General features: G+C 37.5%; 1 pseudogene; it reads left to right on the top strand.

Moving 5' to 3' along the window:
- Positions 1-501: 501 nt before the first annotated feature.
- On the top strand, positions 502-1,386 carry LOC122222647 (annotated as a pseudogene).
- The last annotated feature ends 9,311 nt before the right edge of the window (positions 1,387-10,697 follow it).

The raw sequence follows: 10,697 nt of genomic DNA, 5'->3' as shown, positions 1-10,697 counted from the left end.
TATTTTTATTTTTTTAAAACTTTATTTTATTTATTTATTTATTTATTTATTTATTTATTTATTTATTTAGAGTGAGCACAATGAGGGAGAGGCAGAGAGTGAGGGAAAGAGAAAGAATTCCAAGCCAGCAGCTCTTACTGTGAGCCTGATGCAGGGCTCGAACTCACACACCGTGAGATCATGACCTCATCTGAAATCAACCATCTGATGCTTAACCAACTGAGGTACCCAGGTGCCCCCAAAATAACTGGTGCTTTTTAAAGCACCAATATCCAACAATTGAATATAGAAATTAATCAGTATTGAGATAATACAGAAATATTAGGAAAAAGTAAAAATATAAAGTCTCGGTGAAATAGCTGTGTAGAGATCCAAACTTGTAAAGACTTCCCTGGGTTCCCTGACTCCACAAATGTTCCTTCTCCCCTGCCTCCCTAGCTACCCTCTGTGGTGTGTGGTCCTACCTCCAACTCAAATTCTTGTCTAGGGAGCTGGAACCAAATGTGGGACTCTGTAGAAAAGGTACAGGGTGATGGGAGAAGCTTCCACAGCTGCTGCCTTCTGTACATGGGTTGCAGGAAAAAATTAGATGGCACAGGAGCAGTGATGCACGATGCAAAGATCTACTTGCAAATCTTGCTATGGAAAGGATGGGCCGAAAGGCTATGGTTACAGCAGGGGCACTGGTACACTCAACATGGATAGTGGGGAGAGGCTGGTGGGCATCAAAACCAAGTATGTTCAACCTCACATGACCACAGCCAATTTAGAAATGTCTGACAACTTTTTATTTTATTTTTTTTAAATATTTATTTATTTTTGAGAGAGAGAGTGAGAGAGGGACAGAGAGAGGGAGGCACAGAATCCGAAGCAGGCTCCAGGGTCTTGAGCTGTCAGCACAGAGCCCGATGTGGGGCTCGAACTCACGAAGTATGAGATCATGACCCCAGCTGAATCAGATGCTCAGCCTACTGAGCCACCCAGGTACCCCAGAAATGTCTGACGCTTCTAAATTTGCTCAGAAATACAGAGGTACCGAGAAGTGTTCCAGATGTGGGGATTCTGTATATGCTGCTGAGAAGATAACTGGAACTGGAAAACCCTAGCACAGAAACTGTTTCCTATGTGCCAAGTGTGGGAAGGGTCTTGAATCAGCAACTCTAAGAAAGAAGATGAGACCTATTGTAAAGGATACCATGCAAAGAACTTTAGGCCCGAGAGACAGGCTCTGGCCAAGGAACAGAACCCTTGTTCATGCTCACTAAAGGTGTAAACCCAGAACTAAGATCATGCACTGATCTAACTACATGCACTGATCTACGTGATCTAACTACTGTAAAATTCTATGAGCACATAAGTACTATCATCCTGTCCATGGATGGGTGACTGACCAGCAAGAGGAGAACACTACATCCTTTTGCCCGATTCATCAGTATTTTCAAGAACCATTTCTTTTACATTTTAAACAAAAGTTCAGCTTGAAAATAAAAAGCACCATGTGATATTTACAATTCAAATATAATATTTCAAAAGCATTTCAGTTAATATTAAAGAAATACAGTGTGTTACAACTTTTATTCCATGAAGTTTCAACCTTATTTGTGTTGCTTTGTAATTGGGAAAAGATCCTAAATTTTGTTAAAACTTTTCACATCATTTTATGGCTTAATTTTCCTGTTCACCTTTTTAAATACATGTAGGCTATAAAAGGTACCCAAAAAAGTCTACAGATTTTCTGAGAGGTCAAAAGCTGAGTTTGAGGAGTCCTCACAGATTGTAATTGTCAGAAGCAACAGAAAGGAGTAGGGAGGGTAACAGAGAGAAGATTTCCAGGAAGCATATGCTTTCTAGGAAAATAGAATTTGATTCTTTCCAATATATGCTTGATGTGTCTTATCATACCATATTCCACTGAAAACTTCACCAGTGCTGTTCAATGCCTCCAATGTGTGGTTAAAAACCCACCCTTAGAGATTTCTCTGCTGATTTGCTCAAACACAAGTGATTAATTTTGTGTTTTCTCCCCCAGTAATGGACTTTGAAATCTGTTTGTCCCTTTACCTATGATACCCCTCTATGTTTAGAACACTCTTCCCCTTCCATTCTTCTAATTAACTCCTTTTCCTTCTTTTAGATCAATTTTGATCTCACTTCACCTAAGTTGGGATGGCTGTTATACTGAAGTGACAAATAATCCCCAAATTTAATGGCTACAAACATCAAATGTTTATTTTTCATCTATGTCATATGTTTGATATAGGCTGGCAGGAGGTTCTGTTAATTGTAAGCCCTGAAGGCTGGCAGAGTCCTATCTCATTCTTTCAGGATTGAGATATGACAATTAATAGGGAAGGAAATGCAATACAGCATGCAATCCTGGCTCTTTAGGCTTCCACTCAAAAGACAACAGATTACCTCTGCCCATATTTCATAAGCTGAGGCAAGTCACCTGAACACACCTGACTCAAACCGGAGTATTAAGAGTATAGTCCAACTGTGCCCAGTGGAAGAACCAGGCGTTTGTGACTATCGCTTTGTCATCAAGGCGATAAAAACCGCATCATATTTACCCATATCAGCCCTGGCTTTGCAGCTTTTAGATTCTAAAGGTATATCCCGAGTACGTATTCTATGTTTAACAATTTCTTTTTTTCTTAAGTTTATTTACTTATTTTGAGAGAGAGAGAGAGAGAAACAGAGCACATGCACATATGCACGTGAGAGAGCAGGGAAGGGGCTGAGAAAAAGGGAGAGAGGGAATCTTAATTAAGCAGGCTCCACGCTCAGTGCAGAGTCCAACACGGGGCTTGATTTCACCAACTTTGAAATCATGACCCGAGCTGATATCAAGAGTCTGATGCTTAAGGGACTGAGTCACCCAGGCATCCCTATGTCTAATAATTTCTAAGTTATTTATTACAAAATAAGTATAACCTATTATCCTTGCTTTTGAGGAGAACAGGAAATCAACCTTCAACCTTAAATTAATTAGCCATTCCATCTCTAACTTGCAAAACTAGAACATGCTTGAAGAATCAATAGGACTTTGAGGTTATTTTTTTTTTTTCTTTCCTTTTTAAACTTTGAGGGAAAACATTCAGCAAATAGTGAGCTCTCATAGCCAAGGGTAGAACAGCATTAAAAATAAGTCGTGAAAGTGAGCACAGGGTGAGGAAACGTCCATTGCCTAGCTAATTAGCCTACCATTTTCTTAGGCAGGTATATGTTTAGACAATTTGAACACTTGCCAAAATATTGAGGAGGAACCTAAATTTTCACACAAGAAAAGCATAAATGAGATCCCAGAAAGAATTACCATTTTATTTTTGACTATGGCCTAGCAAGACACTTAGATGCCCCTTAAGAGGGAAACACTCTCTTCTCTGCCGAATATAGGAAACTGTGGAGGTGTTAATGACAGACCTGATTATGCACTGAGAGAACAGTAGCATCTGCACACAGGCAAAGATTCCCAAAGGCTGACTGACAACTCTCCTTTAGCAGATAGTTCTTGGAAGGGAAAAATGAGTTTCTGTTATCACTGCTTCTCTAATGAACACTGCCTGGATCTGACTGGCAATCCCTCTCCCACCCCCACCCCTGCCCCCAAGGTGTACCCAAATAAGGTTATAGAATAGTGCGAATGAGAACACCTGTCTTTTGTGCTGGTGCCATATCTGTGCCCGGCATACAGATCCTTCCTTCCTGGGTGCTAGTCGTACATACGATCACATGATTTTTCTTGGATTTCTCACTGCATTATTTTGCAATTCATCCTATGTTTTATTGTTTTGCATTGGTTTCACAAAAGCTTATAGTGTCTGCAAGTTTTTACCTAACTTAATCTTCCTGCTCACTTCTTTAACTATATGAGAAATGCTCTGAGGTTAATGGAACTACATGGACATATGGCTAAATCACTTTGCAGAAGCATAAATGACGAGTCTTAAGGAAGTAAAATCACATTTTCGTTTGCATACCAAGGAAGAGGGTCGTGAACCCTTCTTTGACACAGTGTAAAATAAAATTTAAGGGGCGCCTGGGTGGCTCCGTCGGTTAAGCGTCCGACTTAAGCTCAGGTCACGATCTCGCGGTCCGTGAGTTCGAGCCCCGCCTCAGGCTCTGGGCTGATGGCTCAGAGCCTGGAGCCTGCTTCCGATTCTGTGTCTCCCTCTCTCTCTGCCCCTCCCCCATTCATGCTCTGTCTCTCTCTGTCCCCAAAATAAATAAACGTTAAAAAAAAATTAAAAAAATAAAATAAAATTTAAAAGTTGTAAATTAATCAAGTTAAGATACTGTATTGATTCTTATCGATTGCAATTCCTTTAGCAACTTGAGCTTTGTGGATTCTTTAGTAAATATTAGCTCATGAGAATGATGATCATCATTCAGTGAGTGATGATAATAAAGTCTAGATAATTTGGCAAAGCTGTAGCCAATTCAGGTTTATCTTACTGCCTAACACCTCTGAGGAGCTCCATGAAGATAGGCATTAGGATAAAACTGTGTGGTGGAGAGGTATTTCTTACCCCCATCCACTCCAGACATTTGCAGATGCTTACTTTGCAATGCCTTTCAAGCACTGTGTACCATGGTGCTCATTCTTTTAGAAACAAAACAAAACAAAAACATTGGGATATCTCTGTCTTCTATGCATTTATAAAATACCATTTCTCCCATTGTCTTTTATTTTACATGGAACAAATAGGGTTATTTTAAAAATCATAGTAACAGGAAAATTGACCTTAAATTTTTCACTTCTTTTGGTCTTCATCATAGGGTTTAGCTAGCAATAGACTGCTTTTTCAGAATAATAATAATAATACTTGTATAACCATAAAAAACCATCCCCATAAAAGTAAAAAGAGAGAGAGAGAGAGAGAGAGAGAGAGAGAGTAGTCAATGATAAATGCTATCATTTTAAGACTTGTGCTCTGGTTTGAAAAAATATTCTCTTTTCTTATGATACTTGTAGAAGTAAAAAACCAAGATGCTGGTGTCTCTCTGAATTTGGTAGATATGCAAATCTGATCAGTGGAAGTATAATAACTATATTTCATTTGCTGGTACAGGTCCATAATAAGTAGACAGTTTTAGCATTTATCTGTTTATTTTTATTAAAAAAAGAAAGAAAAGAAAACTGTTACCCATTCGCAATTAAGTATTAAGTACATATAAATATCTATATAACATACTATGGATAAAGTAAACAGTGTCACGGACCTTAGCATCATCTGGAAGATATAAAAAGAAGCAAATAACAGCTACCATAGAGAGACGAGTGCCATATGAGAGAAGCAGAGACAGTCTGTAATTGGGGCTAGTTATGGAATGGTATGTGGCAAGGCTTCTCAGAGAAAGTAATTTTGAAGCTGATCTACAGATCGAAAAGTAGTTTAATAGAGGGTTGGAGATAGAGGGTAAATGCCTGAGGGGTGTGTGTGTGTGTGTGTGTGTGTGTGTGTGTGTGTGTGCTGTGTGGTGTGGTGTGGGGGTTTCAGGCAAAAAGAGAAATAGGAGCAGATGAAGGGACAGAGGAGAGTCACCTAGTTATGAACATCTTATAAGCTATATTAAGACATGAAAATTTTATCTATGAGTAGGACTGGCTCTCTAATTTGCAGAATGAGAGTACAGGGCTCTTTTTTCAAAGATTAAGAATTTCAAGAACATAGAGCAGACCATTAAATCAAGTATGGGGCCCTTCTAAAAGCAGGACCTTGTGCATGCTCGTGTCACATGCCCATGAAGCTGGCTCCATTTAAGATTAATAGGAGACTATAAAAGGTTTTAAGTATGAGAATACTAAAAGGTCATTTTAGTTTTAGAAATATCCCTTTGCTTCTATCAGAGTATAGCTTGGAAGGGAAGCCATATTTGAAGAAGGGAGACTTGCCTGATGGCTAAAAAATGATTCAGATGATCGACAATATTGGCATAAACTATGGTAAAGGCCATAAAAATGGAGTGAATTACAAAATTTTAGGATGTAGGATTTAGAATGAAGAAGACAAATTTTAAGAGATTGATGGAGAAGTAGGCAAATTCAAGATTGGATTTCAAGACATATGTTTGAGTATAAGAAATATAAGAAATAGAAAAGTATTAGGGCATAAAGTGCTATCTTCATTTAATTGGAAATTACAGTTATCAGTCGTACATATGCTGTGAAATAAAAAAGAGATATATACTAAAAATAGAAACTAGAAAGCATTGGCATTCCTAAAAGAATTTGAATGGTGGTATTTTTGAGACAATTTACAGAGACCATGTACAGTGAGTAGAGGGTAGGGCTGTGAATAGAACCCAGAGAAAACTAACATGAAAAATGTAGAAATATCCTGAAACAAAAGAGAGAAAGAAATAAGGAAAGGAAAGAAAAGAAAAGAAAAGAAAAGAAAAGAAAAGAAAAGAAAAGAAAGGAAAAGAGAAAGAGAAAAACATAGGTGAAAAACTAGAAAGGCAGGTGTCATAGAAGCCAATGAAAATGTTTTCCAAGAAGCAATGTGTTGTTGGGGGAGACTGGGTGGCTCAGTTGGCTGAGTGACCAACTTTGGCTCAGGTCATGATCTCACAGTTTTTTTCTAGTATTTGACTTTTTAATTTTCTTTCATTTCTTCTCTGACTATACGTATTAACTTTCTTTTCTATTTTATCCTTTCATAATTTGTAAGATATTCTACTAGTGTCTATGTTATGCTATTTACAAACATCTTAATTAAATTATTTTCCTAGGGGTGCCTGGGTGGCTCAGTTGGTTAAGCCTCCAACTTTAGCTCAGGTCATGATCTCATCATTTGTGGGTTTAAGCCCCGCATCAGGCTCTGTGCTGGCAGCTCAGAGCCTGGAGCCCTTTGGATTCTGTGTCTCCTTCTCTCTCTGCCCCTCCCCTGCTTGACCTCTGTCTCTCAAAAATAAATAAACATTAAAAAACAAAATAAAAAAAGAAGCAATGTGTTTTCAATGGTATAAATGTTGTTGAAAGGTCAAGTAAGGTAAGAACGGAAAAGGATTTTGTGATAAAAATTTCACAGTGGCCTTGATGGAATTGGGTTCCAAGAACGTGCATGTAAGTAGGGTGATGAAGAAGAAAAAAATGTGAGTAGACAATTCAAGAAGATTCACCCCGAAGAGGTCAGAAATGAGGTAATTACAAAGCAGGGCTAAGAAGAAAGGATAGGAATGAGCACTGGGTAGTGGTGATAGGAAAGGATAGTGGACAGAATGATGGTTTTCCAAAGATGTTTATATCCTAATTCTGAAAACTGTGAATATATCACCTTACATAGCAAAAGTGTTTTTGCAGATGTGATTAAGTTTACTATCTTGAGATGTAAAGATACTCCTAGATTATCTGGGTGGGTTCAACAGAATCATAAAGGTTCTTATAAGAGGAAGGCAGGAGTGACAAAGCCAGAGCAGAAGATGTGGGGATGAAGGCAGAGATTGGAATCAGATGATTGCTGCTGGGGGCCACATGCAAAGAAATCCAGGAAGTCTCTAGAATTTGGAAAAGGCAAGGAAACAGATTCTCCCACAAATCCTCTATGAGGAACATAACTCTGATGACACTTTGATTTCAGTCCTCTTAAGACCAATTTCAGACTTCTGAGCTCCAGAACTGTGAGATAATAAATTTGTCTTTTTCTAAAACCACTAAGTTTTTAGTAATTTGTTACAGCAACAATAAGAAAATAATGCAGAAGGTATTAGTACAGAGGGGGAAAACTGTAAAATATAGGAGAAGAGGGGAAATCAATAGCAGCATAGTCCTGAGAAGCAGGAGGAGATGGAATCTGAAGCCAGTTGGAAGAGTTGAACCTGGAAAGGAGGAACCAGAGGGTGAGGGTGCAGAGAAGCCTGGGCTTTAAGAGGCTGGCAGTGGGCGGACTTCTTCTTTTTTTTTTTTTTTTAATTTATTTTTGGGACAGAGAGAGACAGAGCATGAATGGGGGAGGGGCAGAGAGAGAGGGAGACACAGAATCAGAAACAGGCTCCAGGCTCCGAGCCATCAGCCCAGAGCCTGACGCGGGGCTCGAACTCACGGACCGCGAGATGGTGACCTGGCTGAAGTGGGACGCTTAACCGACTGCGCAGTGGGCGGACTTCTTGAACAAACAAGAAGAGGGAAAGTGGTCATGTGGGAGGTTTGTGAAGAGAAATAGAGGTTTGAAGCAACTTGAAGACTGGATTAGAAAAAAGCCTTGGAAAATGTAGAGTATTTCTAGGAAGTGTTGAAGGCCTTTGTAGAGATGGAAGGCCACCCATATAGATCAGCATGCAGCTGCTTAGATGTGTGATTTTATTTATAATTGCTCAGAAGTTCAGATTCAGAAAAGTCAGAGGGTTGGATTGGTTTTTAGGTGAAGTGTCAGGGCAAAGTAAATTATACTATTGGCAAGATGGTGGGATTGGCCACCAGATACAGGGATTGGCCATGAGTTCTAAATCCATTTGCTCTTATCTGCTGCTAAAATAAATTGAGACATATGCCGAACACAGCTAGTTGGAAAAGGCAATATTGCACTCATAAACCTCAATTCATCCTGATCTCAAAGTTTATATTCTTAGCTACTTCATCATATATCTGTCATGATACCGCAAAATTAGTAGGAAGGTAGAATTGAGGGGTGGATAACAAGAGAATAAAGAAGAAACAAACAGATCAGGATAGCCACAAACTCATTTTTTGTCCTACAAATAATCTTAAGCTGATTATTTTAACACCAATTTACAATTATTCCCCAATCCATAAATATAATCATTGCTATCTACTTGGGACAAAGTGCTACTCACATTCAGAATATTATGCATGTTTCATTCATTAAAAAAAGTAGAATATTTTGAGAAATATGTTTTACTTTACTGGTAATGACTAAATGTTGAAGAAACTTCCAAAGTGTTATTTAGGTATCATTTTAACATGAAATTATAAAAGTGCATTATCTGAATTTGCTTAAAATAGTTAATGCGTGGATTCAGGCCTAGGAAGAGTGAAAAACATTCATTTCTGTTTGCTCAGGATGTCTGTCTTTAAAGATCTATTTTACCATTATCTTGATCAATGAGCAGTTTTTTGGGGGGTGAACATAACTTCCAAGCCCCAGTGGTAGGTATATATCTGCTTCTGACTTTTTGGTTCTTTCTTCCATGGGCAAATAATTAGTCCAAAAGCAATCTAGGGCCCAAGCTGGGCTAATAAGAATCGTTGTTGGGATTTTCACTGAAGATATCTGGAAAAACACATGCTTTTTATTTTTCTCTCTGGCATGCCAACCTCCAAGGAACATACAAATTGGCTGTTGCCTGGGGCAACTTGTTGCTTTACTTGAACAGCATCTTTCTGAGAATGAAGTCAAACAAAGCAGAGAAAGGGAGAAATAAAGAGTTCCCACCGACTGAATTCCTGAAGCCAACCATGCCTGAAGATAGTGTGATCCTTGGAGTCATTAAGTGCTTTTTGTGCTAAGGATAGATTGAGCTGTTTTGTCACTTGTAACCAAAATAATCATGACTGAAAAAAGAGAGTAAGTGTTTTTTTGTTTTTTTGGGGGGTTTGTTTGTTTTTTTTTTTTTTTTTTTTTTTTTTTGGCCTTTATCAAGGTTAGTAAACTCAGTGGAGTCTCCATGGAAAAAAATCTATTAGTTTGCTTTCTCTTTAGGAAAGTCTTAATCATGCTACTATTTGAAACAGTGGTTTCACATCAGAGGTAATTTTTATTTTACTTTTATTTTTTTTTCAGAGATAATTTTTAAATAGTTTCAAGTGCAGTGAAATTTCTCCAACAGAGTCTCTGTATATCCAATGATAGTACAAGAGATATATCCAAGAGATTATGTTATAAAAGACTAAAAGTATGAATTTAGAAATATAAGCCAAAGGAAGAGTAGGTGAAAAGCCCTAACTAGAAATTTGAGGAAATAATGTTTTTTATTCACCAGGATGATTGTTAATCTGTCTATATAGCCATATAATCCAAAAACATAATATGGTAGAAATAACCAATTCGGGAAATTTTAGCCCTGTGTATTAAATGTGAAAATTTTAAGGAAAGCCTTTTCATACAGCTTATAGGAATTTATATTTGTATATTTGAACTCTATCTTGCAGGATGTTTTTCTTTATATATCTCTCTAACATCTATAAGGCAAGTTAACATTTAAGAGCATATATCATAATTTATGCAATATTTAAAGTCTTCTTAGAATATTAAAGGTAAAATGTTTATGTATTTAAGATCAAATAATTTGTAAGCTCATGTAATTGTTGCCTATTACACAGAGAATACTAATACTAAATAATTGTAATTAAATTTCCCAATTAATAACCTTACCAAATTTATTCTAAGAAGGAAGAATATCAACTACCACATTTAGCTTTGTCAAAACTTTCCAACCTCATGACCTAAAGATCCTTAGGGACTTTAAGAATTTTAAATGAGGCAAGTTCATTGGTTACTGATTTGTGGTTTAGCTGACTTCCATTTTCACTGATTGTTCTTTGTCATTGAGAGATGTCAGTTTGAAAGTAGAGTGCATTACTATAAATAATGTAAGACAGGACATGTTAATATGCAGCTAAATCACTTGTATTATGGAAAATATAGTCTATGTGGTAAAGGTCATACTAGTTAAGAAAACACACAAATACATATATGCAAACATACACACTAATATAACAGCAATGAAAATTCAGT

This window comes from Panthera leo, chromosome B3 (genome assembly GCF_018350215.1).
Source record: "Panthera leo isolate Ple1 chromosome B3, P.leo_Ple1_pat1.1, whole genome shotgun sequence".
NCBI lineage: Eukaryota > Metazoa > Chordata > Mammalia > Carnivora > Felidae > Panthera > Panthera leo.
The sequence above is the reverse complement of the archived record's forward strand: the minus strand, read 5'-3'. Positions and strand labels throughout refer to the sequence as shown.